We start from the raw sequence: 27148 nt of genomic DNA, 5'->3' as shown, positions 1-27148 counted from the left end.
ATGTCAATGTTGCCGCACACTTAACCTTTAAAATTCAGCTTACAAGCAGCACCTTCAAACATATGAACTGATACAGTACATTCACCTCCATGCTCATACCCATTCATCTCTTGATAGTACTGCATGGACCTAAAATCCCAATGGGGTTGCACTTCACCAGTGCAGGCAGAAGCCCCAATAAGGCTGCAGATCTTGTTCCAAATTGCAAAGACGTGACCAGGTGGGGAGAATCCACTAGTGCCAAGGATGCTTTGATGGCACAAGTTCTAATCCACCTTTGGAAGTGGTGCAGTTCATAGCCACTGCACCAGAGGTGCTCCAGGCCCTTCCTGGGCCAAAGGAAAAAAATCGTCAACAACATGATCAACATGAGCCAGGTTTCTACCAAATGTCAATGGTTTGGTGCTTTTCAAAGGCTGCATTTGGTGAGAGTTCCACTGGTGCCTTTTAAAGGTTAAATATATAATATATACCATTATTATAGATATGTAAGAACAACATATTTATTTTTTGTCAACACCCCTTTGTCCTTTTGTCTATGACATCTTTGGCAGTCTCTTCTTGGCCTCCACCTATCACTGGCCTCTTATCGAGCTCTCCTGTCCCACCCCTTCCTACCAGCTTATAATTCATCTCATTTCTATATGTCTTAGTTCTGATGAAGGGTCATACAGACTCGAAACGTCAACTGTATCCCTCTCCGCAGATGCTGTCAGACCTGCTGAGTTTTTCCAGGTATTTTTGCTTTTGTTCTAGATTTCCAGCATCTGCAGTATTTTGCTTTTATATTTATTTTTTGGTTGTTTAGAAGCTAGGTTTACTGGTCTGTATATAATTACATGTTTAAACACATCCGTAAGGAACACTAAATTAACTACTCTAGCAGAGTAAGCTCAATGTTGTTTTGATTAGACGAGTCCCCACCATAGTTAAGCTGGCCATCTCTGAATAAGTGAGAACATTGAGTTAAAATATGGGGTTTTAAAATATTACCCTTAGAGAGCTAAATGGGCATTGTCAAAATGAACATTTAATGATAATCTTGAGCATTTTAAAATCATGAGGGCAGACATATGCTCTGGTTTCTTTGCAAGATTCTCCAGATCTGGGAATCCAAGCACAGCATCTAGGATCAGGGCAAATGCAATAACATCAGGAATTACCAATCGCCACATTGACCGGGAATAGGTAGTTATCTGATTTCCCAATTATATATATTCAGAAATGATTAGAATATTTGCAAACTAACTAAGCTAAATGCTTGGGATCTCTTTCAGAACCTGCCTACTGAGGTGGGAGGAAAGAGAAAGGTCACCCACGATATCACACAGAGGTCCAGTTTGAATCAGCCAACTATGGACCAATGTTGATTGTAGACATAGCGGTGCAAAAGTGAAGCATGGTGTGTGTGAGATAATTGCTTTGAAGAATGTTCTAGTCTATTGTACTGAACAAATCAATATATTATTAGGCATGGGCAACAAAAGTGGCCTTGTCAATGCCCTTCAAATTCCTGACAAGCAATTAAAAAAAAAGCCACTGCTTGCACTTTCAGCATTGTTGTTATCCGGAGGGAGCCAGACTTCTGCACCTAGACGTTCAAGTGTACACAAACAGCATCAATTGCCAATCTACCATTCGCAATCAAGTTTCTAATGATTGACACACATACTTCGATTGTCCACTTTTTACCATTAAAATAAACTTTATACGAATAACATCAGTTATCAGACGCTGCTTCTAAGGTTCTGTTTCATATGTGCCTTTGAGGATCAGTGATTGATGCGAGAAAATAACTCAATTCAAGCCTAGGTCCTCGGCCTGGGCTCCAGGTCAGGTCCCGGCCTGGGCCCCGGGTCAGGTCCCGGCCTGGGCCCCGGGTCAGGTCCCGGCCTGGGCCCCGGGTCAGGTCCCGGCCTGGGCCCCGGGTCAGGTCCCGGCCTGGGCCCCGGGTCAGGTCCCGGCCTGCGCCCCGGGTCAGGTCCCGGCCTGGGTCCCGGGTCAGGTACCGGTCTGGGTCCCGGGTCAGGCCCTGGTCTCTGCCCTGTTGTGCTGGGCAGGCAGTACCGCCTGCTGTGTGGTTGGGGCACTCTGAGTTCAGGCTGAAGACACTGTGTAAAACTTACTCCAGTCTCTATTCCCAGGGCCTTGTGATCACTCGCTGCTGGCTGCTGTCAAGAAAAAAAGAGGACAGTAGGAGTACGTGTGTCTGTATGTCCTCGGCCCACACAGCGGAGCCTGGTCTCCAGGTGTCTCGGACGCCTTTGCATCTGGACCAAGGTTTTGCTCCGTGAAGCTTGTGCGGTAGCTGGTGTGCAACGGTTACCCCACGTTAAAAGAGCTCACGCACAGGTATTTTCCACCCCCTTAAAATGAAGTTCAGGACCTGGAACTTCAGGACCCTCATGGACAACCCCAACAGCAACAGACTGGAACGTGCATTGCTATCGTTGCTTGAGAGCTCAGACATTTTGACATTGACATCGCTGCCCTAAGTGAGACCCAGCGGGCAGGGGGAGGCCAGCTCAAGGAACAAGGTAGAGGTTACGCCTTCTTCTGGAAAGGTAAATCAGTCAAAGACTGCCGCCTCTACAGGGTTGGCTTTGCCATTAAAAACAAACCAGTTGGTTGTCTCAAGGACATCAGGGGAAGTGGTGGAAAAGTGGTATTGTCACTGGACTAGTATCCCAGAGACCCAGGGTAGTGGTCCCAAGATCCTGGTTCGAATTCCGCCATGGCAGATGGTGAAATTTGAATTCAATAAAAATCTGGAATTAAAATTCTGATGATGACCATTGTTGATTGTCATAAAAACCCACCTGTCCTTTAGGGAAGGAAATCTGCCACTCTTACTTGGTCTGGCCTACATGTGACTTCAGACCCACAGAAATGTGGTTGATTCTTAAATGCCCTCTGAACAAGAGCAATTAGGAATGGGCAATAAATGCTGGCCTATGAACACGGCATTCCCATGAACGAATAAAAAAAATCATGGCCCTTCGGCTGAACCTCAGCACGTACGTCCCAACACTGGATGCTACAGACAAGCCGAAAAAGGAATTTTACTCCAGCCTCAAACAATCCCTGGCCCGAGTCCCAAAGGGCAATAAGCTTGGCAACTTCAACGTCAGGTTTGGGGAGGGCACAGATCCCTGGGGAGATGGAATCGGCAGACAGGGGGTAGGAAAATCCAACACCCTGTTCCTGACCAAATGCCTAGAACATGGCCTTGTCATAACCAACATCTTGTTCTGTCAGAGAGACAAGTACAAGGCCTTTTGGCAACACCCTCGCTCCAAGCACTGGCACCTGCTTAACTATGTCATTGTCCGAGCGAGGGACTGCAAGGACATGCGTATCACCCGCACCATGACAGGAGCCGACAACTGCTGGATGGACCACTGCCTAATTCGCTTTGTCATCAACATCAATGTAGCCACAAAGTGGCGACGGCAACAGAAATGATGCCACAGGAAAATCAACACTGAGGCACTCAAGGACCCTGGTAGGAGAGCCCCATTCAGCCAGTGCCTCACTGCCAACCTAGCGACTCCTGGTGACCCGGAGACACAGAGTATCCACAGCGCCTGGTCTGCCCTCAAGGCCTCCATCATCAGCACCTGCGAAGGGATGCGTGGTCACTTGACCAGGAAACACCAAGACTGGATCGATGAGAATGACCAGGAGATCCAGGAGCTGAAAAGCTGCAAGCGCAAGGCATTTCTGAACCTGAAACAGCAACCCCACTCAAGAGCAAGTAAGCAGCTCTACAGGTGGCTGAAGGCTGAGGTCCAGCAAAAAACCTGCAACCTAAAGAACAGATGGCAGGTGGAGAAAGCGCAGGAGATCCAGCAGTTAGCCAACAATCATGATGTGCGAGGTTTGCTTAGCGCAGTCAAGACCACCTACGGCCCGAGCACCCAATGCCCCACTCCACTGCTGGCCAAGAATGGAGAGGTGCTCATCAAGGACAGAGAGGCAGTAAGCGCCCACTGGAAGGAGCACTTCGAAGATCTTGTTAACAGAGCCTCTGACTTCAATGCGAGTGTCCTCAACTCCATCCCACAGCATGCTATCCCCCACCATCCCAGCACAACCCCAACCCGGCACGAGGTAGAAAAGGTGATTCAACAGCTAAAGAGCAGCAAGGCATCAGACGTGGATAGAATCCCCAACAAAGCACTAGAGCATGACAGAGAAGCACTATAGGCACAAATACATGGCCTCGTCTCCCTTATCTGGAAGGAGGAGAGCGTGTCAGGAGATCGTGACCACCTTCAAGGAAGGTGACAAGTCTGACTGCCATAACTATAGAGGAATCTCCCTGCTATCGGCCACAGGGAAGGTTTTCGCAAGAATCCTCCTGAATCGCCTTCTCCCTGTGGCTGAAGAACTCCTCCCAGAGTCACAATGCGGATTCCGCCCACTAAGGGGCACAACGGACATAACCTTCTCCGCACAGCAACTGCAAGAGAAATGCAGGGAATAGCACCAACCCTTGTGCATTGCCTTCTTTGACCTCACAAAAGCCCCCGACACCGTCATCCGCAAAGGACTATGGAGCATCCTCCTCCATTTCGGCTGTCCCTAAAAGCTTGTCACCATCTTCTGTCTGCTCCATGATGATATGCAAGCCGTGATCCTAACCAATGGATACACCACAGACCCAATCCACGTTCGGACCAGGGTCAAGCAAGGCTGTGTCATTGCACCGACACTCTTCTCGATCTTCCTTGCTGCAATGTTCCATCTCACCCTCAGCAAGCTCCCCACTGGAGTGGAGCTAAACTACAGAACAAACAGGAACCTGTTCAGCCTCCGCCACCTACAGGCCAGATCCAAGGTCGTCCCATCCTTTGTCGTTAACTACAGGGTGCGGACGATGCTTGTGTCTGCGCACACTTGAAGGCTGAGCTCCAAGCCATTGTCAACACCTTCACTGAGGGCAAAGGCCTTACACTAAACTTCTGTAAGACAAAAGTCCTCTACCAACCTGCTTCCTCCACACTGCACTGCCCCCTGGTTATCAAAATCCATGACGAGGCCTTGGACATCGTGGACCACTTTCCATACCTTGGAAGCCTGTCAACAAGGGCAGACATCGATGACAAGGTTCAACACTGCCTTCAGTGTGCCAGTACAGCCTTCAATCACCTGAGGAAGAGAGTTTTTGAAGACCAGGACTTCAAACCCCACACCAGGCTTATGGTCTACAGAGCAGTAGTGATACCCACCCTCACATATGGCTCAGGGACATGAACTATGTACAGCAGGCATCTCATAACTCTAGAGACATAACACCAGCGCTGCCTCCACAAGATCCTGCAAATCCATTGGCAGGATAGGCGGACCAACGTCAGTGCTCACCCTCAGGCTAACACCCCCAACATCGAAGCATTGACCACGTTCGATCAGCTCCGCTGGGCGGGCCACATTGTCCGCGTGCCTCACACGAGACTCCTGAAACAAGCACTCCACTCAGAGCTGTGACACGGCAAGTGAGCGCCAGGAGGGCAGAGGAAACGCTTCAAGGACACACTCACCCTCCTTGAAAAAGTCCAACATCCCCACTGACACCTGGGAATCCCTGGCCTAAGGCCGCCCAAAGAGGATGGAAAGCACCCGGGAAGGAGCTGAACACCTCGAGTCTCATCTCCAAGGGCTAGCTGATGCCAAGTGTTGACAGCGAAAGGAGCGCATGGCAACCCGGGCACACCACCCACCCATTCCCACTGCCACTGTCGGCCCCACCTGTGACAGAGACTGTAGGTTGCACATTGGACTCTTCAGTCACCTGAGAACTCTTTTTTAGTGTGGACGCAAGTCACCCTTGACCCCGAGGGACAGCCTCAGAAGAAGAATAATTGAACATAGTTCGCTATAAAGTCAGTAACTTTCAGTCATTAGGAATTGATTAACAGTGCATTAGTTTAATCAAGATCTTGTAAAAAAATGTTAGAAGTGTGAGAAATGAGTCACTGGTTGAAGTTATAAACTGATCCACAGAATCAGTGGAACAAGACCACTCCTTCATTGTTGTGTGTAAATGATTTATATTGAATTTAATCCATGATACTCATGGAATAGAGGGAGTCTTGTATGCATATGTATATGTATATATAATATATATATATTACAATTATAAAATAAATACAATACACTTATAGCTGTGCCAATTAAAGATAGATACATCCTGTAAACATCGGCAGGATTTTGAGGTACTTCACCTCGAACGGCCTTGTGGTAACAGATGAATGATTCAGCCTCGCTCTGAGAATATTCTAGGTAATCTAGGCTTTCGTTTCCTTAGATACATTAAAGACACCTTTACTCTCAAATCTTCTTGTTCCACTGAAAGGCTTCTTATTGTGATTTTGACTTTAGCCTAATGGGGCTGGAATTCAAAAGCGAGGAAGAGCTGCTCCAGCTGAATAAAGAGTTAGTGAAATCCCATCTGGAATGCTGCATTTAGTTTTGGGCACTGTACTTCAGGAAAGATATATTGGACTTCAAAGGAGGTTCAGTGCAGATTCACAAAAACTATATAATGCATAAAAGGTGAGTTTATGAGGATAAGTTGCATAAACTTGGGTTTGTGTTCTCTTGAGTTCAGAAGATTGAAGGATGTTCTAAATCGGAGTGATTAAAATGATTAAGGGATGCGATAGAGTAGGTACAGAAAAACTGTTTCCCTGGTGTGTGATCGAGAACAATGGAATACAATCTTAAAATAGGTGTTTACCTCTTTGGGAGTGAAATAAGCAAGCATACCTTCATTTAAAGAGTCTTTGAAACCCGGAACTCACTCCACCTGTGGATGTTGGGTCAGTTGAAGCTTTCAGGGCTGAGACTGACAGGTTTTTATTAGTTAAGGGTGTTAAGGATTATGAAGCATAGGTAGGTAAATTAAGTTCAGGTACATATGAGAGCTGATTAGATTCAGTCATGGACAGACACATGGGATTGAATGGTCTACTGCTGTTCCTACATTCTATCTTCTTGAATCTTAGATGAGGATGTAATTTTGGAAAAATTCTGACTTGCAGTTCATAGGCCTTCCCCGTGATTGATGACTGGCAAGTGTTTCCTAACAATTAAAGCTTCACTTAGGAATACAGTAATGCTACTCGCTCCTGTTTGACTAGCATGTTACACACATTCCAATGTCTGCAGATTAACGTGTTGGCCTTATCTCTCCTAGTCTATCCCACATGATTATTATGAGAGAAATGCACACGCTATTTTGTGTGATATAGGAGTTTCACATACTGTGGTGGAATGAGGATTTTCATCCTGTTGCAGCTTGCCCATCTCTAATGGGGTTAAGTTTGCTCAGGGTTTTTTCCCTCCACCTCTGCCCATACATCGTAATGTTGCCAGAAGAACTGCAGAAGCCCGAGACAAATTACCTCATGTTCCCATTGCTCTTACACCAAAGATACAGCAGACAAGTGGGAGAAATTCTTCTCCAATATATTTGGAAAGCGGAGGTAATTCTGCCATTGCATTATTTCCACGTGCTGCATTGCAATCTGAAATGCCACATTGGAGTACAATTTCTGTGAGAAAATCTCCCTCCATTATGTCAATGGAAACCTCAGAGAAGTAGTGTAAACTGATTAACCGTTACAATAATTAGCCGGTGTCCTTGCTTCGATGAATCACTTTATTTGCAAATAATTCTGGACAGTGGGGGCTGGTATATGGTGGTCGAACAGTATGATACTTTTCAGTATCTGAATTGACAGCAGACACAGTGGGTACCTGCCAGTAAAGTAATTTACCATGATCGGGCTTAATTCTTAGACCTGGTGACATTAACTCAGTGTGGCAAAGAAGCAGATTTCAGTACTTAAGAGACACAACCTGCCTGTGGGAAGTCTATTCAAAGAATCATCACATTGAAAACGTGCTGGACAAAGCCCAAAATGTAACAGATGCAATGCTTTTAATGTGAAGCCTCGCCTTGATTTACTTTCTGTGGCATGCACAAAGTGATGGTTCTTGACCTGTGCCCCTTTATGTTTTTCATCTACAAATGATGCGATAGTTGTTGCTTGAGGGCTGCCAGATGAAGGCTCATTACCCCAGTACATAAATTATGGCGAATGTCCCAGACTGCCCAAGAATCTTATTGCCCTCTCCCCACTCCCAAACGCACACAAAAAGATTCAGAGCTTTAGAAATGGGCACTCACTACCTACTCTGTGGCCATGTAAACATCTTGCTAGGAGCGCCAAGGGGCTTTCCTGTAAACCCGCAGTAAGGGTTCAGGCAGTAATTGGGCCTCCATCAGTAGGAACAGTTCACCTGCACAACTTTTTCATTCCTTCCATGAGTCTCACCAATCTTTTCGCTGAAGATTTGAATTCAGTTTTAGAAACATCATGAAATCAGGATCCAGAGTTGCAGTGTGTTTGCTGGTAAACTGACAGCACACTCTGTAGCTAATTTCTCAGGGACAGGGATTGAATTTGTACCAATTCATTGTATGTCTGAGAAAAACCCTGCCCTTTCAAATCATTTGGCCTTTGTACATGGACGTATCTGCTACTTGAGCAGGGAGAAAATTTAGGAAGCAGAAAACCGGAAAGAGAAACAAAGGCACTGAGATAAGCGAGGCCAAGACTCAGTAACCCTAAAATTTGTAGTTGGATGGGACTGGGAAAAGGGCAGTAGGTGTTTTGGGTCCATAACAGGCTATCAGCCCCACTGGGAAAAGTCTTCCACCAATCTTTGGAGGAACACTTTCCACGCTGGGCCTATGGAGCTGAGTGATTTGCTTTGCAGCATCCTCCATCCCAACTGTGTTGTTCAGGATTTCCATTTCCAGCAGTAGTGGCAGTGTGTGATGTAGATTGCCACAAAAACCCTGCTGTCCACTCTGAAAGCTGCTCTGGCTACACTCCATGACCACTTGTCCTGCCACTTGATGATCCGTGTCTTAATGTATGAAAGTGAAGTGCTTTGCTGCTTGGACTATGAGAAATGCTCAGTGACAGTTTGGTGACTGTTGATGTTCAAAGGACGTGGCCTCCTTATTCTCAGCCAAATATACCAACTATATAGTGTCTTCATCAACTGAGAGCTGAGCATAAATGGAACAGAGGTCAGAATCTTATGGAGGGATGGGGGTCTTGGCCACTAGCTGCAGAGTGAGTGAGAGCTCCACGTCATCTCTTTTAGGGAAGGGCAGCTGCATTATGGGCAAGACTTTTGGAATGGTGGAGTTTCCCACTCCACCATCCAAAGAGATGGTGGAGTTCCCTCCAATCACAACGGCCCTGCAGAGGTCTGAGGAGCATTAATTGGTCTGGAGACTGGACTTCCACTCTTCACTCAGGATAATGGTGGCCAAGGCTGGGACGACAAGCAGTCCCCAGATTTGAAGTCCCAGGGTCCAACACAAGGTAAGTGCAAGTGGCCTCATGACTGGAAGCAGAAGAGAGGTCTTAATGGGTGGCGGTCTTGAAGGGGACACCAGGAATGGTGGGTGGGGGGATGGAGGGGTGGTGGGGGTGGGGAGGAAGAGCCCAGAGGGAGCAGACCTTGGAGGAGGTTCTCCTTCTTCCTGTCATTGCCTGAGTAGCATGACCTGCCGGCTTCCCCCTGCCCCTGAACACCTCCTGCCAGGGTCAAAATTGAGCCATATTTAAGTGGCCAATAATTGGCTACTTAAGGGCCTCAGTTGGGCCCTATGCCTTGCTTGTCCCACATAAAATTACAAACAGGTTGGGAACAGGCTGGAGGGCAGCAGGAAGGCCACCTGTGGAATTTTACGCCTCCCCCCAACACCCGCAAACCATAAGATTCTGCCCTTTGTGCCACTCATGTAGTTAACAAGCCAGAGGCAGGATGTGCTCCGGGATCAAGGATTCTGGGGGTGGAAGTGCCGCCTGAGAGCTGGTTGCAAACCAGAGGCCGGCAGCTTTCTTGAACGGCAGTGCCACAGGGGAGGCAGTGGCTGCTGCCAATATGACAACCATCCAAGACATAGGATCATCAAATGATCCCAAGCCACAGTGGAATGGTGACAGGAGGGGTAATCGTGGCATGGGAGTCAGGGTGAGGGGGATTGACAGCAAGCCAGCGTTGTTGGCTCTCACTCGTCCCCCACTTCCCAATGCCAATGCCCTTGATCAGTCTGAGTGCCTTTGAACGAGGCTTTTCTTAAGCCCAATTGACTATCTGCTGCTTGGGCCCATCCCCAATCCTGATGAGGGCCGAAAATCTTTCCCATTAATTCTATTTCCTTTCTCCAGAGATGCTACGAAACCTGCTGAAGATTTTCAGCTTTTTCTGTTTATATAATTTGTAACATACTTGCTGTAATGTACTTGAACTGACAGCAAAGCTGATGTTTGTGGGACAGGACTAGATGGGTAGATTTGAAGATTAATTAAACTGACCAGCTTTTCAGACACCATTGGAACACACCTAGATATTACTGTTTGTGTTGGATCGACTTCTAACTACAGGGGGCCAACTTGAGTGGTTTGGCTAATGTACACCAGCATCTGCTGTTTTCACCGGAGCTGTGGTTCTCATGGCCCAAGTCATCGCCCTTTCCTACCAATGTCTTGCCCTGGTACTCCATCTTGGCCTACAGCAAGTGGAGCAATGGTGTGATACTATAAAGCACATTAAGGCAAATTGATTAGCCTTTCATATATTTAATGTCTGCTATTTGGGCATATTTTCCTGCAAATCCTCAGAGAGTTCCATTTTGCTATTCATATGCAATGCGCCATTAAAAAAAAATCACTCACTGATTTTCACATTAGATTATGCAAGATTGTTCTTCAATGCTTTTCACGGCTTCTGTGATAATTCATTGACAAGTTAAAAAATCTCATTTTTTGGTACACCTTTGAGACAGCAGCTTGCCTCACTTACACTTTGCCTTAAAGCAGAGCAGATTTGTTACCTGTGGCTATAGCAACAGGTTGCTTCTATTAATAAGCTAAAGGTGGCTTCCCTCTCAATGATATAATACATCTCACCCTGTCACTTTGGTGACTTTCTTGATGTCACCATTTTGTGTATTTTTTTCTTAATATGTATAATATGGCACATTGCATTAACTCTTTGGAACATCTTAGTTACCTAAGCAGCCCTTAGATATTGTACAACTTTTATTGTACTATCTGTTCTACAACTGCTCTAACACTGTGTCTATAAGCTCTGATATAGTGCAATTGTAAACCTCACTTTCCTAGTCCCTTCTATTACCTAAGGTAAACTTTCACTCTCCATAGACCAACCTTTTGCCACATCGATTTGGGTCAATGCCTTGCCCATCAGTGTGTCATTTTGTTGATGCTGGCCACAGAGGAATGGAGAATAATTTCAACAAAGAAAGGCAGTGACCACATCACAACACCTGAAGTGGAGGAATGAGGTCCTGATGCAAATAAGATGACCAAATAACAATGTCGAACCAACAATCAAACTGGACATGACAAGAAATATGGAAGGAAAAGTACAAACACGAAAAGAACACAAACTTTGGACTGAGTTCTTTAGCAACTATAAAACATCTACAGGACAACGAAAAGTTCTCTCTGGCTGAAGTGCCACATAGCTTACACATCAATGTTTGATCTTACAACGAAATGACACAACTGTGAATCACATTTGAATCCTGGAGTGACTCAATGTTGGGTAGGGCTTCAGCAACCAAATGTTTTTTTTTCAAATTGCAATGTTAGCTGAAAAGTAATTCTTGTTACAAAGGCGTAACTTAGGTGGCAAGCTATGTCATTGAAAATAAGATAGTCGATATTTTCTTTACTGTAGTGTTTGCAAAACTTCTTACAGCTTACTCAACATTTCCAGTTTCAAATTTGCCATTCTTTTATTCATCAGCAAAATCTTTATCATGCTATCTGCATTTTCATAATATCAAACACACATTGAAATCTAATCTTTGAATAATCAAAAGAATTTAACAAGTTAATAATCTCCCCATCCTTATGGTGGTGATTCCAGCTTCGTTAAGGAATACTTTTCACAGATTCAGTTTTTTTAATTATAGTGCAGTGGAACCTCCATTATCCACATTCCAATTATCCATCTTCTGATTATCACCCAGAATTAACACAGAGCAAAGCCTTTTGCAAAACATCCTCACTCCACAGCCCACTAATGTCAAACTCTACCAGTCTGCCATAAATCAACCTCCTTGCCCAAGAAAGATTCAGTTCATGCTATTTATAGTGTATCTGTCTTCATTCATATGCCTAGGGTATTATGCATTATATGTTATAAAACCAAAAACCCGATTGTCTGGGTAGGATCCCTCCATCATGACAGATAATGACAATTTCATTGTATATCGATGTTTAGTTTTTTGTTATCATTTTGTTTTAAGGACTTGAAGTATGATTTTAATGATTTAATGCTTCTGGGAGAAAGATAGAATGAAACTCCCTGGCTAAGCTTCTGAGAAGTGGGGGAGCCACAATGAGGTGATGGTGTAGGCAGAGTACAAATCTCAAAAAGCAGGTGGAGTTGAAGTCAACAGCGTGTGCAGACTTGATTTTACAATACCTGCAGCTCATCCATTTGGTTATTTCTTAGTAATAGCAAATCTGCTATTAACTTAGTAATAACGAATCTGTGGGTAGTAACATAGCTGACTGTCATCAGACAGTATGGACCATGCTGCAGGCTGTTTGTTAGGTAAGAAAAGCAAACTGGAACTTGTACGATTCAAGGCCAGGCGGCAATGTGAAGTTGACACCAAATGAACCACAGGGTCGCAGGGAATCAATGGTGGTTTAACCTTTGCAGGTTGTTAGAAGCTATGAGCTACACTCAGAACATTTATTTCATAAAAGACTTCACACCACTGACAGTGTCAGGGAATGAATGCAGAACAGTTATTCAGGAAGGCAGTACTCAACTATATGTCACATTAGGATTCTGCAGTTGTGCAGCCTGCTTTAATTCCGTTCTGTGGAGTTTGGTTGATTCACTAAATTCCGGGCAGGATCAATCAGTGATTTTTATTGATTACAGACATTATAGCTCCCATCTATCAATTATTCATGAGTCATATTGTAAGAGATTACTGCAAGGATATAAATCGAGATGTGAATCACTTCAATTTTAACAAATTGCATCTTCTACTTTTGTAGCTTTTCCCCGATTCTGTGCTCCTGGGAGAAACCCCTGGCATTACCGCATTCAGGGCTGTTGAGATTAAGTGAAAATGATTAGTATTATTTTGACATTTTACAACATCAAGTCTTATGGGTTTGCTGAACGATCTTAAACATCACTGTTCCTGCATCATGGCTAAATTTGTCTTCTCTCTCTGTTCAGGTCTCCTTTCCTTTCTTTCCTGTATCTAATGGATGGTTTTCCTATATTTCCCCTATATGCCAACCAGAGTAGAAACATCTTCAAGATCATTTTGCTATAGCCTGCAAATAGTAAAGAAACATAATCATCGTTCCATCTCTTTGCGATACATAGCTCACTGACCCATGAGTATTACAGTTCATGGAAAATTGCTAGCTTAATGGTGCCTCATGTCATACTCCAGGGGGATGTACACATCCTGCATGACCTGTTTCAATGCACCTTGCGATCTTCCAATTTTAAAATCACATTTTATTAATGGACTATTAATAGGTCATCAGGAAATACCCTAATTTCCTCTTCTTCCTTCATGCTATATACATTATCAGCTTTCCTTATATTTCCTCTACAGTAGTTTCCATGGTAACATTTATAGTGTCTTCCCCATGCTAAGGTTATTCTCAGCCCAATAATATGGTACCCTTGTCCCTGACTTTAACCCCATTCCCAATTGTTCAGTCAGAATGAGCCTAAAAAAGTCTAATCTCAATGTCCTGGCTGACTCTGAGCTTCAGGACCACTTACTTCCACCTCTGCAGTATTGCTCAGCTCTGATCTTATTTCACCCAACTTCCACTGACTCTTGCATGCACCCTGCCCCTGCTACCTCACCCAACTCAATGTTTATCCCATGCCCTTCAGCCTTCCAAAAGTGATCTCTTGTGCATCCACCCCCTTCACTCCCTCAATGCTAACATGGTCAACTTAGCCTTTTTCTCTAGAATTCACTCCTAAACAACAACCTGCATTAATACAGCACTCGAGCATAAAAAAAAAACCCAAGTCATTTCACAGGGGGGGTAATCAAAAAAAAAAATGCCAAGCCAAAGAAGGAGCTATTAGGTGGGTGACTAAAAACTTGGTCAAAGATGTGGGTTTTGAGGAATGTTTAAAAGAAGGAAATTGAGATGTAAAAGCAAAGGTTAGCCCTTCATTTCCCAAAAGTCTTCAAATCTATTCCTATGAGTTTGCCTTTGACCATCTCACCTAATTCTCCCAATATTTCTGTACATACGTTTCTCATCTGCAGAGCAGCTATGGGTGTTCATTATGTTAGAAGTGTTATATCAATACAAGTTACTGTTTTTGAATCTGAATTCACCCTAAGACCTAACTATAAGCAGAACAGACATTCTACTTTATAAAAACAAAAATTGTTGGAAACTCTCAGCTGGTCAGGCATCACCTATAGAGACAGATTTAACGTTTCAGGTCAAAATGACCTCTTATCAGAATTCTCTCCACAGTTGCTGCCTGTCCTGCTGAATATTTCCAACAATTTTTGTTTTTATTTCAGATTCCCAGCATCCACAGTATTTTGCTTTTGTATCAGACATTCTACTGGCTGTTTTATTATTTGAGTTGGCCAGGAGATGCATTGACCATTTGTAATTGTGAACTTTGTTACACATTCAGGAAGTATTGGTTTAGATGCAGTTGTAATAGTTGAATTATTTAGGGCTGGAGTGACCCTTGGCTATAGTGATAAACCTACATTTTTTAGTATGCAGGCAAGAGTTTGAACTCTTGATGATAATTTAATGAAATATGTGTCTCACAAGTCAGCCTGGATGTGGTATCCATAAATTGGATGTAACAAGCCCATTGTTATCAGTGTCTGTGACTCACCCGATATAATAGCACTACTGAGTCAGCAAGAATTGTACCATGTATAACTAAATACTTTTAATTTTTACTGCATCAAGTAAGGACACTTGCTCAGTATATTGCATGTTATATTGTTCCAATTATTTTCAAAGCACTGCATATTGAGATCATTTTTTGGTGGTCATAGGAAGCGGAATACACAGGCTGAGTCAAGAGGACATGTCAGGTAGTTAATTTGGTATTTGGGCACTGCAGAGCTATGAAAGTGTCAGAATCTCTGAGAGTGCTGGGAGGGGTCTTTTGTGTTGAAAGGGTTGGAGAAATGAAGAGCTGTACTCAGCTTTGCTCCTCTATGAGGTCTTTAAAGTACTACCTGCACTGGTCCTGAGGATAATAATTCTGGAGCTGACTGCTACATGATCTCTCTCTATGTTTGCTGACCTTGATTTTTGGGAACCCCCGGCATTGGCTGGAAAGAAAACTTTCCTCCTCACTCTGGCTAACCTGTAATCTTAATTATTCTATTTCTTGCCCCAAGTTGGGTGTCTAAATATTTTACTGAGCATGATGACCTCAGATTTTATCTTTCTTCCAGTTTTAATTCTGGGCCTTAGGAAACCTGGCAGCGAAAGGGAGAGAAGGACAGTTTCTTGGAAGAGGTAAGTGTCTTTCCAACACTGCTTGCTGGCCAGGAGGATCAGAGTGCTTCCTGCCCTTATCCCCACAAGCTGACTCCCTCCCTCCCAGTGATCAGACACAACCATCTCCACCCTCTCCATTTCTTTCAAGCCCCTTTCAAGTGATCACTGTGCCCCACCCCAACCCCACAATCACTAAACTCTTAACTTTTCCCAACCCCTGTGATCACCCCCAACCCACCACACCACACTGTATCATCCCCATGCCCCCGCAATTGCTTTCTCAAGAATAGGAAACCCACCTATTCCTTGGCTATGTCCTCTTCTAGAGTTTTTTGTGTCCAATAAGGAGCCAAGCCTATCAGTCAGGGCAGGGAACCTGTTTTTCAAAAAAACACGCATGCAGTGAAATTACAAATCCACAGCATTCCAGGAAACCTGCGACCATCGGCATGGTAAGTAAGTTGGCCTAGTGGTGAGACACTGTTCCAGTAAAGTCATGCGCCCTTTGAGGTCACGAGTTGAAGACATGGTCCTTGAGGTCCGCCTTCAGCTCAATGACAGGTAAGTGTTTTTAAATGTTTGTAAGTGTTTGAAATGTCTTCTTCGACTTTTATTTCTTGCTCCACCCCCGACTCTGCTCATGCCCCCCAACCTGACACCCCTGGCTCCACTCCCATCCCATCTCTGGTACACTCAGCATCCCCATCTTTCCCCATCTGCAACCTAGGCTCCCTGCAATTCCCCCAAAACCCCATGTGATGAACGGAGGGTTGGGGGTGGGGGTTGGGGGGGGGTGTGATTGGAGCTGTGAGAGGAAGGGGTTGGGGAGATGAGCAGAGCTGGTGACGCCAGGAGGGAATGGTAAGGGGAGCTGGGGTTGATTGGGGTGCTGGGGGATGGCGAGGGTTGGTGTAGTTTGCCAGGGGTATTGGGGTGCCAAGAGTGCTGGAATGTTTTGACCTTCCCACTGATTTAAAGGGCCATGCTCCAAGAATAGACTTTTTGCCTGCTAAGAGCAGCCCTAAATACATCAGCATAAATAACAGTACAAATCCAGGGCAATCAGCCCACGTTTCCATGCTGACCAGTCCCAGCAGGACCATCAATGTAGGCAGCATTGTCTCAATGTTTGCCCCTATTGGGATGGCAAGATCCAGCCTATTTATTTTGGAAGAGGAAATATAAAGGATGGAAAGTAGATGAAAAGTTGAGGGAGAATAGAAGTCATGGCAAATAAAGACAAGAAAGTGCATAAGTGTTTCATCCTCTTGACCTTCCATTGATTTGAGTTGGAGAACATGAATGATTTTTAAAGAAAAGATAATTCTTGTAAAAATCAATTAATGGAAAAGCAATTTTTTCTGTGCAAGGTGTCAACGCAAGTTGCGTCTAAATTTATGATCTGGAATGAAATTCTCTATATTACACATAACACTACACATTTTACTAATGTTGTGGTCCAGTGAGACTTTATTGGAAACTTTTCCTCTCCTCAGCCATATGAACTGAAATGATTTTAGCAGCAGACTTACACTTCAAGATTTGCACACAAACTGGAACAAGTGTTTTCAGGAGGCATGAATGACGGCAGGTTGGAAACGTGTGCATTGTGTGGGCAGTAACCCTACTCGTGACTAGTTGGACAGTCTTAAGTTCTGCTGCTTAGCGGTTAACAGTTGTCACTGCAAATGTACAACTTGCTTCACTGGAATCTTTAGAAGCAAAGTGCGTCAATTAAAATAGCAGCACATGATGACACCGTAAAATAAACATGTCTCAAATCTTTTAATGTGGTAAACATGAAAGCAAAAGGGCACCCATCCCTCGAGGCCTCTGGTTTTGCACCACACCCAAAAATTGAAAACTTGGCCCTTTACCGTCAGAAGTTATTTAAATTTGGCTTTTCATTAAAACAATATCTGTCTTCTACAGCATTTTCTTTTCTCTAGCAGTGCTTATCTACCGACACTTTCATGCTTTTTTTCCTGTTTTCTTTCAAAAGTCATTGCAATTTCAATATTTCTTGGGGCCCAGATTGGGAAAATAGTAATAATTTTCTCAAGAGATATTAAGTGTGCAGTTTTAAAAGTGATTTTTCAGGTGATTTCTTTCCTCATATTACTCATATTTTTAAACTCTGAATGGCTTCTCAGTGTCTGAATATCAATTTAGTGCCAATTCTTGCACAATTATGTTGATTTACTGCTCATTAAGAAATCAAAGAGCTGAAATCTATATTGCATGACATTACCTAAGGTGAACGGATAGTTGAGGGAAATTAGTACGTATTAATTAGCAGATATCTAACTCGGTTTCAAAATCTGAAAATAGTAGAGGGCAGGAAAGTCTGAGGGAAGCTACGATTTCCATGGGTTTGAGCTCCTAGCCAGAACTATTCACTTTGAGTGAATTTTTGGGTAGGAGGAAGGTCATACTTGAAGTTGATGATAATAAGAAAGAAGGGATTGAAGAACTTAAATTAACAATAAAATAGAGAAAGACAAGAAAGAATCTGATGGAATGAAAGAGGTTGCAGGTTAGTGGTAAAATTGGAATTGCTTACAAAGCAAACTTTTCTTTGTATCCTGTACAGGATTGCAAGAGAGGTGCCAAATCCTGAAAGCTAGGATTAGAGTAGATAACTCCAGTTGAATGTTGAGCCCTACTACAGGCATAAAGGACCATATAGCCCTGTTCTTCTGTGTTGTAACTTCTACTGGGGGCAATTTTAACCTTCAAAAATGGGCGGGTTTGTGTCAGATAGGAAGTTAGAGCTAAAAAAAAATCAATCCCAAGCCCAACATGCTTCAAACCCACCCTCAGTTACAGTGTTAACTGGGGAAGGATGAGTATGCAGTTGGTATGAGGATGTGGGTGATCAATCTGCTCTCAGGAGATGAGTTGGTCAGTAAAATCTTTTAAGGAGACTGCATTCCTACACTTTAACATGCTTTCTATTTTTATCTAATGTCAGCCAGGCTTCCCAGGTCTCCGGCCAAGATCCCTCCCTCGAAGTCACAATTAAATGCACTCAATCCTTTAAGCCAACAGCAAACTTCACAGCCCAATGATCAAACTTTGAGCCAAAGTGATTGTTACCATTTCTTGCAAATATGTGATGATTTTCCCCAGTTATCAGACAGGTTGTGAGGTGGGATGTTTGGAGCTATAAGCAAGCTACTGCCAACCAAATAGTGAAGGCAGTTGGTTAGCCAACTAACTGTAATATATATTGTAGTTACTAAATGACTTAGACGCAATTGTCAATCGCTAATATAATGAAATCAGGTCCTGTGTTTATCTTGGAATATGCTGCAATATTTAAAATGGCAAAATGAGCAAAATCAACGTAATTGCGTTTCACATATAATAATACGAATATTCCAGCTTTTAGAAGGGACAATAATGATCCATATAAGTGCACATTGGCCCATTGCTACTGAGACCTTAAATGTATTCCCAAGCACTGGCATCTTCTGCTCTCCATTCAGAATCCATAAAGGAGTTCAGACCACTACTTTACTTGTCAAGTTGTTAGGTTTCTCCCTCTGATTCGAAAGAAGAAAAGGAGAAAACATGAGACACAAACAAGATGTGAAATGTGCAACACATTATAGAGAAAAAGCTACAGTGACATTTCAGTACTTAGGTGGTTGAAGAAGAAATTTTCACAGCATCCCTTTTTATGTTATTTTACAATCCAAACCCACTTAATAATCTTCATTATGATTCAAATTTTAAATAGTCACTCTAAAATACTCTGGATTAACATCAGATGTATTGTTATATTAGTTCGCTTTTTCAGATATTTATATATATATCGGTCATGACCATACCCAAACATTTGACTTTGGATGTTGAAGGAAAGCAATATTCCAATTCTTCTACAGAAAGGAGATCAGTGTCAAGGAGAAAAATACAGTGAAAAGGCTTTGGTTAGAACATGCAGAGGATATTTCACCTCTCTCCTAACTATACTTCAGTTCTGCCGAAGGGTCATGAGGACTCGAAACGTCAACTGTTTTCTTCTCCACTGATGCTGCCAGACCTGCTGAGTTTTTCCAGGTAATTCTGTTTTTGTTATGCAGAGGAGTTAACCCCTTTGAAGTAGGGAAGAGAACTTTGCTTTTTTTTTAAAGAGGAAGAGATTTATTTGGCTTTGAAAACCACAGGCCTTCCAGATGATATCTAAATTTTGAAGGTAATTTACAAAATATAAGGGACAGGATTTTCAAGGCAAGGGCGGGAACCCAACACCTGGATGAATTCTGGGTCCTGACCCTATGCCTCAACAGTGATGCAGGAGCGACACTATTTTAAAATTCAAATGGCTTAATTGGCCAGGAGTCAAGCTCAATTCCCTATTAGAGGTGTCAAGTGCCGCCAGAAGGCAGGCAGCAGCTATGCTGGGGAGTTGCCACTGTCTTGCTGAAGAGAGCAGGCATCTCTTTAGAGGGCTGGCAGTGTCAACAGGGCTGGAAAGGGCCACGAAGGCAAAATGAAGGTCCAGCCCTTGTACAGAGTGAGCAGGCCCTGGAAAAAATCAGGTAAAAAACATAGACAGTTGAACTTTAATTTGCCCCACCGCAATCTCAACAGCTGTGCACCAAAATGTTTGGGCTTGCCGAAATAAAGTTTGAAAATTAATTCTGCACTGGACAGGTCCCTTATTAAGCTCCTTAAGGAGCTTAATTAAAGTGAGTTTCCCATTGCCTCCCCAGTTCGGCCCTTTGAAAATTGCAAACAGTCCAGGAGGTGTCGAGTTCCAGAGACCTAGGCCAGAATTTTGCCCTTGATGGGCGGGCGGGCCCCACTGGCTCACCAGCGGGCGGGCAGACCATCATTTTAAGTGGATGGGCCAATTAAAGCCTGCCCAGCGGGCCACCTGACAGGAAGCGCTATGCACTTGCTGTGCGGGCAGAGGGGGATTCCCCAACTGTCAGAGTGCGCTCTTTCACGCATGCGCACGAAAGAGTGCACATCTCCCTGAGACTAAGTGCTGCCTCAGGGAGATCACTGACAGTGTTTGAAAGTTTAAAAATAGAAAAATATAAAAATTATTAACATGTCCTCCTCATGTGACAATGTCACACGAGATGGGACATGTTAATAAATATCACAGAAATTTTATTAAAGATTTTTAAAACAGACATGAAACCTCAACCCGCTGGTGGATGAGGTTTTATGTTTTTTCTATTCCCCGCTGGGGCTCCTGGCCTGCCCGCCAGCCTTAAGGTTGGACAGGCAGGTCCTTTAATTGATTTAACTACCCTGTCAATGGCCTCAATTGGCCATTGACAGGTCGGCGGGCGGACAGCTGATCGTGCTGTGCCCCCGCCTTCCTGAATATTTAAATGGGGCAGGATGACGTCGGAGGTTCCTCCCAACATCATCCCATGTCATTTTCACGTCGGCGAGCGGGCCCCGCCCCCAACTCGCCGACGGAAAAATTCTGCCCCTAGGGTGGAATCTTGATGAGACATCAGGAGTCTTGCCTGCTGATAAGGAAACCGCTACACCTCTTTTCGGGAAGGCCTGCTGAACTAAATACCAATCAGGTAGTGGCAAGTCTAGCAGTGGGCCTTCCCCTGGAATCAAGATCCTGGAGATTGGAGTCCAGCCGAGCTGCCAATCAATCACAGGCTGCCAACTCTAGTGCTCAGCGGTGCAACAGGGGAGACCATGGTTGCTGCCAGAACAACAGGCACCAGAGTCCCAAGATCATGGAGCGACCCAGACCCAAGTACTTTCGGGGCAGAGGGGTGGGGTTGTGGGGAGAAGGTCGTGCATAGGGTTGGCAGCAAGGGAAGGGGGTGGCTCTCAGTGGGCCCCTTTTATGACACAGCCAATGATAAACGCTGAGCTGTTCAAATCCCACAGGGAAATTTGAAACAACTGTAATAATCAACTTTGCAATGTGTACGTTTCAAGATGCAGGCTTTGAATTCAGTAGTGATAAGGCCACAAAGTCTCAAGAGGTTTTTATACTAACTTAAACATTTATTAATACAAGAAAGATTGTAAGCACATAAATATGTCCATAAAATTACTACTATAACTACAAAAATCCCCTAATTAATCTGATTCCTAGTTATGCTTCCATTAAGGCAACAGTAAAACACATAGATTTGAACAGACACCTGGCAGAGCACTTTGGACAGTTGCATTCAAAAGAGTTTCTTTCAGCTTTGGGCCCTTGCAGAGAGCGGCTTGAGGCTTACAGGCTGGAGGCTTTGGATCTTAGAACCCCTTCCCTTTTTACCAACAGCCTTCTCTTCCTTTATACATATTTTCCTCTTTGAATGCAAATTTTCATTGTATCACTATGTCTTATGAACATTACCTCTTCTAATAACAAGACCCTTTCATAATCATTGGTAAAAATAAACAAACACACTGGGCAGAATTTTTCCGTCGGTGAGTTGGGGGCGGGGCCCGCTCGCCAACGTGAAAATGACGCGGGATGATGTTGGCAGGAACCCCCAACGTCATCCCGCCCCATTTAAATATTCAGGAAGGCGGGGGGACAGCGCGATCAGCTGTCCGCCCATCAACCTGTCAATGACCAATTGAGGCCATTGACAGGGTAGTTAAATCAATTAAAGGCCCTGCCCGTCCAACCTTAAGGCTGGCGGGCAGGCCAGGAGCCCCAGCAGGCTGCTGAAATAACATGAAACCTCATCCACCGGCTGGATGAGGTTTCATGTCGGTTTTAAAAATCTTTAATAAAGTTTCTGTGACATTTATTAACATGTCCCATCTTGTGTGACATTGTCACATGAGGGGGACGTGTTAATAATTTTTTTATTTTTCTATTTTTACACTGTCAAAAACTTTCAGCGATCTCCCTGAGGCAGCACTTAGCCTCAGGGAGATGTGCGCTCTTTCACACGCATGCGCGAAAGAGCGCACTTTGACAGATGGGAAATCCCTCTCCCTCCGGCAGCACAGGAAGTGTATGGCGCTTCCCGTCGGGCGGCCCGCCCACTTAAAACGGCAATAGGGCCCATTTCATTGGCGGCGATGGCTGCCCGCCCGCCGCCGAGCCAGTGGGGCCTGCTCGCCCATCAAGGGTAAAGTTCTGCCCACTGTTTCTGAGCTTCACCTGGCTAGGTGTAATATTTCACTCCCTCTCTTTGAATCCAAGCTACACTAGTTTGTTTGAGGAAAAAATGCAAATTGCCCCCATATTTACCTAAATAACATTTCAAACCTACTTCTCTTGTATACATCAAAGCCTCTAAACCAGCTGGTTTTAATCCAATTAAGACACACACACATACACACACATAGACACAGACACCACTAAACTCTATTTTAAATAATTTCCAATAACTTTATAAACATTATTGTATCTTCTTAACATCCCCCTGCTTATCGAAAAATGAGCCGTCATAATTCTAAAAGACAGCTTCATTTTTATTAACCTATTTAACACTATCTTCTCTACTTATCTATATACTTACATGATTACATTACCAGGTGCATCCATTAACATAACATCCTTGGTATCAGCAGAAATCATTCCAGTTCAGTGTCCACATTTTAAAATGTCCAATTTTCCCTTTCAGCTTCAAACTCTTGATAAAGCATCGCCAATCAGATTCTCTCATCCAGTTACATGTATAATCTGTAGATTAAATGGTTGCAGTAATAAACTCCACATGAATAGCCTTGCACTTTTGCCTCAAAATTTGTCCATAAACTTTAAAGGTCTGTATAAACAATTGTTTGCGCTGAATTGTTTGCCACATAGATTTCAAAATGCTGCAATGTTAACACCAAACCCAATGCCTCCTTGTTGATCGTTGAATATCTTCTCTGTTGAGCATTCAACTTCTGTGAAAAATACCTTATTGGTTTTTCAATTCCAGTGTCATCTTCTTGTAACAGTACAGCACTGATGCCTATATCGCTCGCGTCAATGGCCAACTTAAATTGCTTGGCATAATTGGGTACAGCCAAAACTGGTGTCATAGTTAATACAGTTTTCAAACTGTCAAATGCCTTCTGACACTCTTGTGTCCATTGAATCTGCTTGTTCTTTTTTAGTAGTTCAGTCAGTGGAGCAACCACACTGCTAAAATTTGGTACAAATTTCCAATAAAACCCACCCATGCCCAGAAATCTCAAAACTTCTCGTTTTGTTGTAGACACTGGGAAACCCACGATAGCCTTGACTTTCACATCTCTCGGAGCCACCTTACCATGTACGATGGTATGTCCTAGGTACATAACTTGTACTTTTGCAAATTCACTTTCATCACCAAATTAGCTTCTTGTAGTTGAGTAAATAATTCTTACAGATGTTGTAAATGTTCCCCCCACATCTGACTGAAAACTATTAAGTCATCAACATTTTTTTATTTGTTCATGGGATATGGGCATTGCTGGCTGGGCCAGCATTTATTGCCCTTGCTCAGAGCGCATTTTAACGGTCAACTACATTGCTGTGGGCCTGGAGTCACCAGATGGGTTTTTACAACAATCAATTGCTGGTTATCATTAATTCCAGCTTTTTGATTGAATTCAAATCCCACTATCTGCCATGGTGGGATTTGAACCCAAGTTCCTAGAGCATTACTCTAGGTCACTGACAACACCACTATATCATCACCTCCTCTTTTAACAGCACAATTGCTTAGACCTGCAATTACTTTGTTTGTCAGTCTTTAAAATGTTGCACGTGCACTCTTCATACCAAATGGCATGACTTTAAACTGATATAGTCCATTTGGCGTTGCAAAAGTTGATATCTCCTTTCCTCTCTCTGACAATGGTCCCTGCCAATATCCTTTTAGCAAGTCAATCTTTGTGATAAATTTTGATTGTCCCACTTTATCAATACAATCCTCCAAGCATGGTATAGGATATGAATCCACTTTTGTCACCGCATTCACCTTCCGATAGTCCACACACAGCCTTTGTGTTCCATCCAGTTTCGGTACCAGCACAATAGGTGAACTCCAACTACTGCAACTAGGCTCAATGATAACATTTTGAAGCATGAAGTCAATTTCTTGTTGTACTTGTGATAACTTTGCTGGATTTAATCTATAAGGGTGCTGCCTTAGCGAAGATGAAACTTCTACAGACACTTCATGAATAGCTAAATCTGTCTTTCCCAACTTATTCCCACAAATAGGTTTGTGTGACTGCAATAGATTTTCCAAATCACTTTGACATTTGTTTGGAAGGAAACTCAATATTTAATTTAAATTTTCAAGTACCCCCCTCATTATCCAATTTGATTAAAGGAAAATCAATTTCAGAGTCCTGCGCTTCTACCTCTTTCTCATCATCTACCATCACTAATACCTCTTTTTGTTACTCTTCCCTGTCAAAGTACTTTTTAAGCATATTTACATGACACACCCTCTACTTCTTTCTTCTATCTGGAGAATTTATTAAATAATTTGCATTCAATTTCTTTTCAACCCTGTAAGACCCACTAAACCTTGCCTTTAATGAGTCATCCAGTATTGGTAACAGAACTAGCACTCTCTCTCCAACAACAAAATTCTGAGCTGTAACCTTCCTGTCTACTTTCACTTTTATCACTTGCTGTGACATCTTTAAATGTTCCCTAGCCAACTCACATGCTCTGTCTAATCTCTCTATGAAGTTTGATACGTAATCCAGGAGACCACCAATTTCTCATAAATCAATTTCAGTGGCCCCCCTACCTCATGACCATAAACTAGTTCAAAAGGGCTAAAACCAGTCGGTGCATTAGGACCGTCTCTAATAGCAAATAACAAGAATGGAACTCCCGTATCCCAATCCTGTGGACAATCCTGATAGTATGCTCTCATCATAGTTCTTAAAGTTTGATGTCATCTTTCCAAAGCCCCTTGTGACTCCGGATGATGAGCTGTTGACTTAAACTGTTTTATCCCAAAACTGTTCATTACTTCCTTGAACAGCTGTGACATGAAATTTGACCCCTGATCTGATTGTATTTCCTTAGGTAAACTATATTTTGTAAAAAAAAATGTAGTTAACTCTTCCAAAATCCTATTTGTTGTAAACATTCTTAAAGTATCACTTCAGAAAACCTGGTAGACACATCCATTAATGTTAGTAAGTAATGATTTCCACTTTTAGTCTTAGGGAGGAGCCCTACACAATCAAACATGACCCTAGTAAAAGGTTCTTCAAATGCTGGTATTGGGATTAAAGGTGCTGTCTTAATCACTGCTTGTGGTTTCCCTATCACCTGACATGTGTGACATATTCTACAGAATTTGACTACATCTCTGTGCAATCCTGGCCAACAAAAATGTCTTTGTACTTTTGCCTATGTATTTCTAATTCCCAAATGTCCCCCCCATTGGAATTTCATGAACAATCCTCAGAATCTCATTTCTATACCCAAATGGGATAACAGTCTGATGTACCTCCCTCCAGTTTTCATTTGCTGAGACATGATCCGGCCTCCACTTTCTCATTAAAATATCACCCTTAAGGTAATAACATTCTGGAATACATTTTGTCTCTGTTTCTGAGAAAGCTGTCTGATATAACTGTTTTAATTGCAAATCATTTTGCTGCTCAATTAACTGCCTTGAGCTAAACTTCTCAACTGCCTTTTCTTCTGCTGTGTTTTTCTGAACAATGTTATCAAACACAGTGCCTGCTAATTGGATTTCAATACCTTCTTCCTGCCTTTGAACTGTCTATCTCACTTGTTTTTCTTGTTTCAACCTATTAGCCTGTGACCTTGTTATCACACAATCTGGAAACAATCCAGGATGCTCCTTTTGCAACATCTCTGTTGAAAACATTTCTACAGACTGCTCAACTACCATAGGCATCATCCAAATCTGCAACCCAGCTACATCATTACCAAAAAATAAATTTAACCCCTGAAATGTGCGAAAAAGCGCTGGACCCGACTCTCCCTCCTTCCCCCGCCTGCACAGGTAGCACTCAGCGCTACCGCTCGCTTATTATGCTGGGCGGGCCTTAATTGGCCCACCCACATAAAATGAAGATGTGGAGCCGATCACGGGCAGCTCTGCGACTGCCCCCACCCGCTCCTGCTGAGCCCGCCCAATGCAGGAACAATTCTGCCCTATGTCTTTTGAACTTTACCTCTTCTAATAACAAGACCCTTTCATAATACCCACTTTATTAGTAGTCCTTGGGTAAAATAAACAAACACACTGTCCCTGAGCTTCACCTGGTTAGGTGTAATATTTCACTCCCTCTATTTGAATCCAAGCTACACTAGTTTGTTTTAAAAAAAATGCAAATTGCCCCATTTACCTAATTAACATTTCCAACCTACTTCTGTTCTATACACCAGAGCCTCTGGACCAGCTGGCTTTAATCCAATTAAGAGGCACACACACAGACACTCACTAGACACAGACACCACTAAACCCTACTTTAAAATAATTTCCAATAATATTATAGACGTTATTATATCTTCTTGACACCCCCACTTTCCCAATGTCCAGTCCCTCAATCAGGCACTGTGCCTTTGATCGAGGGGCACCACCGCCACCCCACTTCATCCAGCTCCC

The sequence above is a fragment of the Cetorhinus maximus genome, chromosome 12, assembly GCF_964194155.1.
Source record: "Cetorhinus maximus chromosome 12, sCetMax3.hap1.1, whole genome shotgun sequence".
Taxonomy (NCBI): domain Eukaryota; kingdom Metazoa; phylum Chordata; class Chondrichthyes; order Lamniformes; family Cetorhinidae; genus Cetorhinus; species Cetorhinus maximus.
This window is presented reverse-complemented; position numbering follows the sequence as displayed.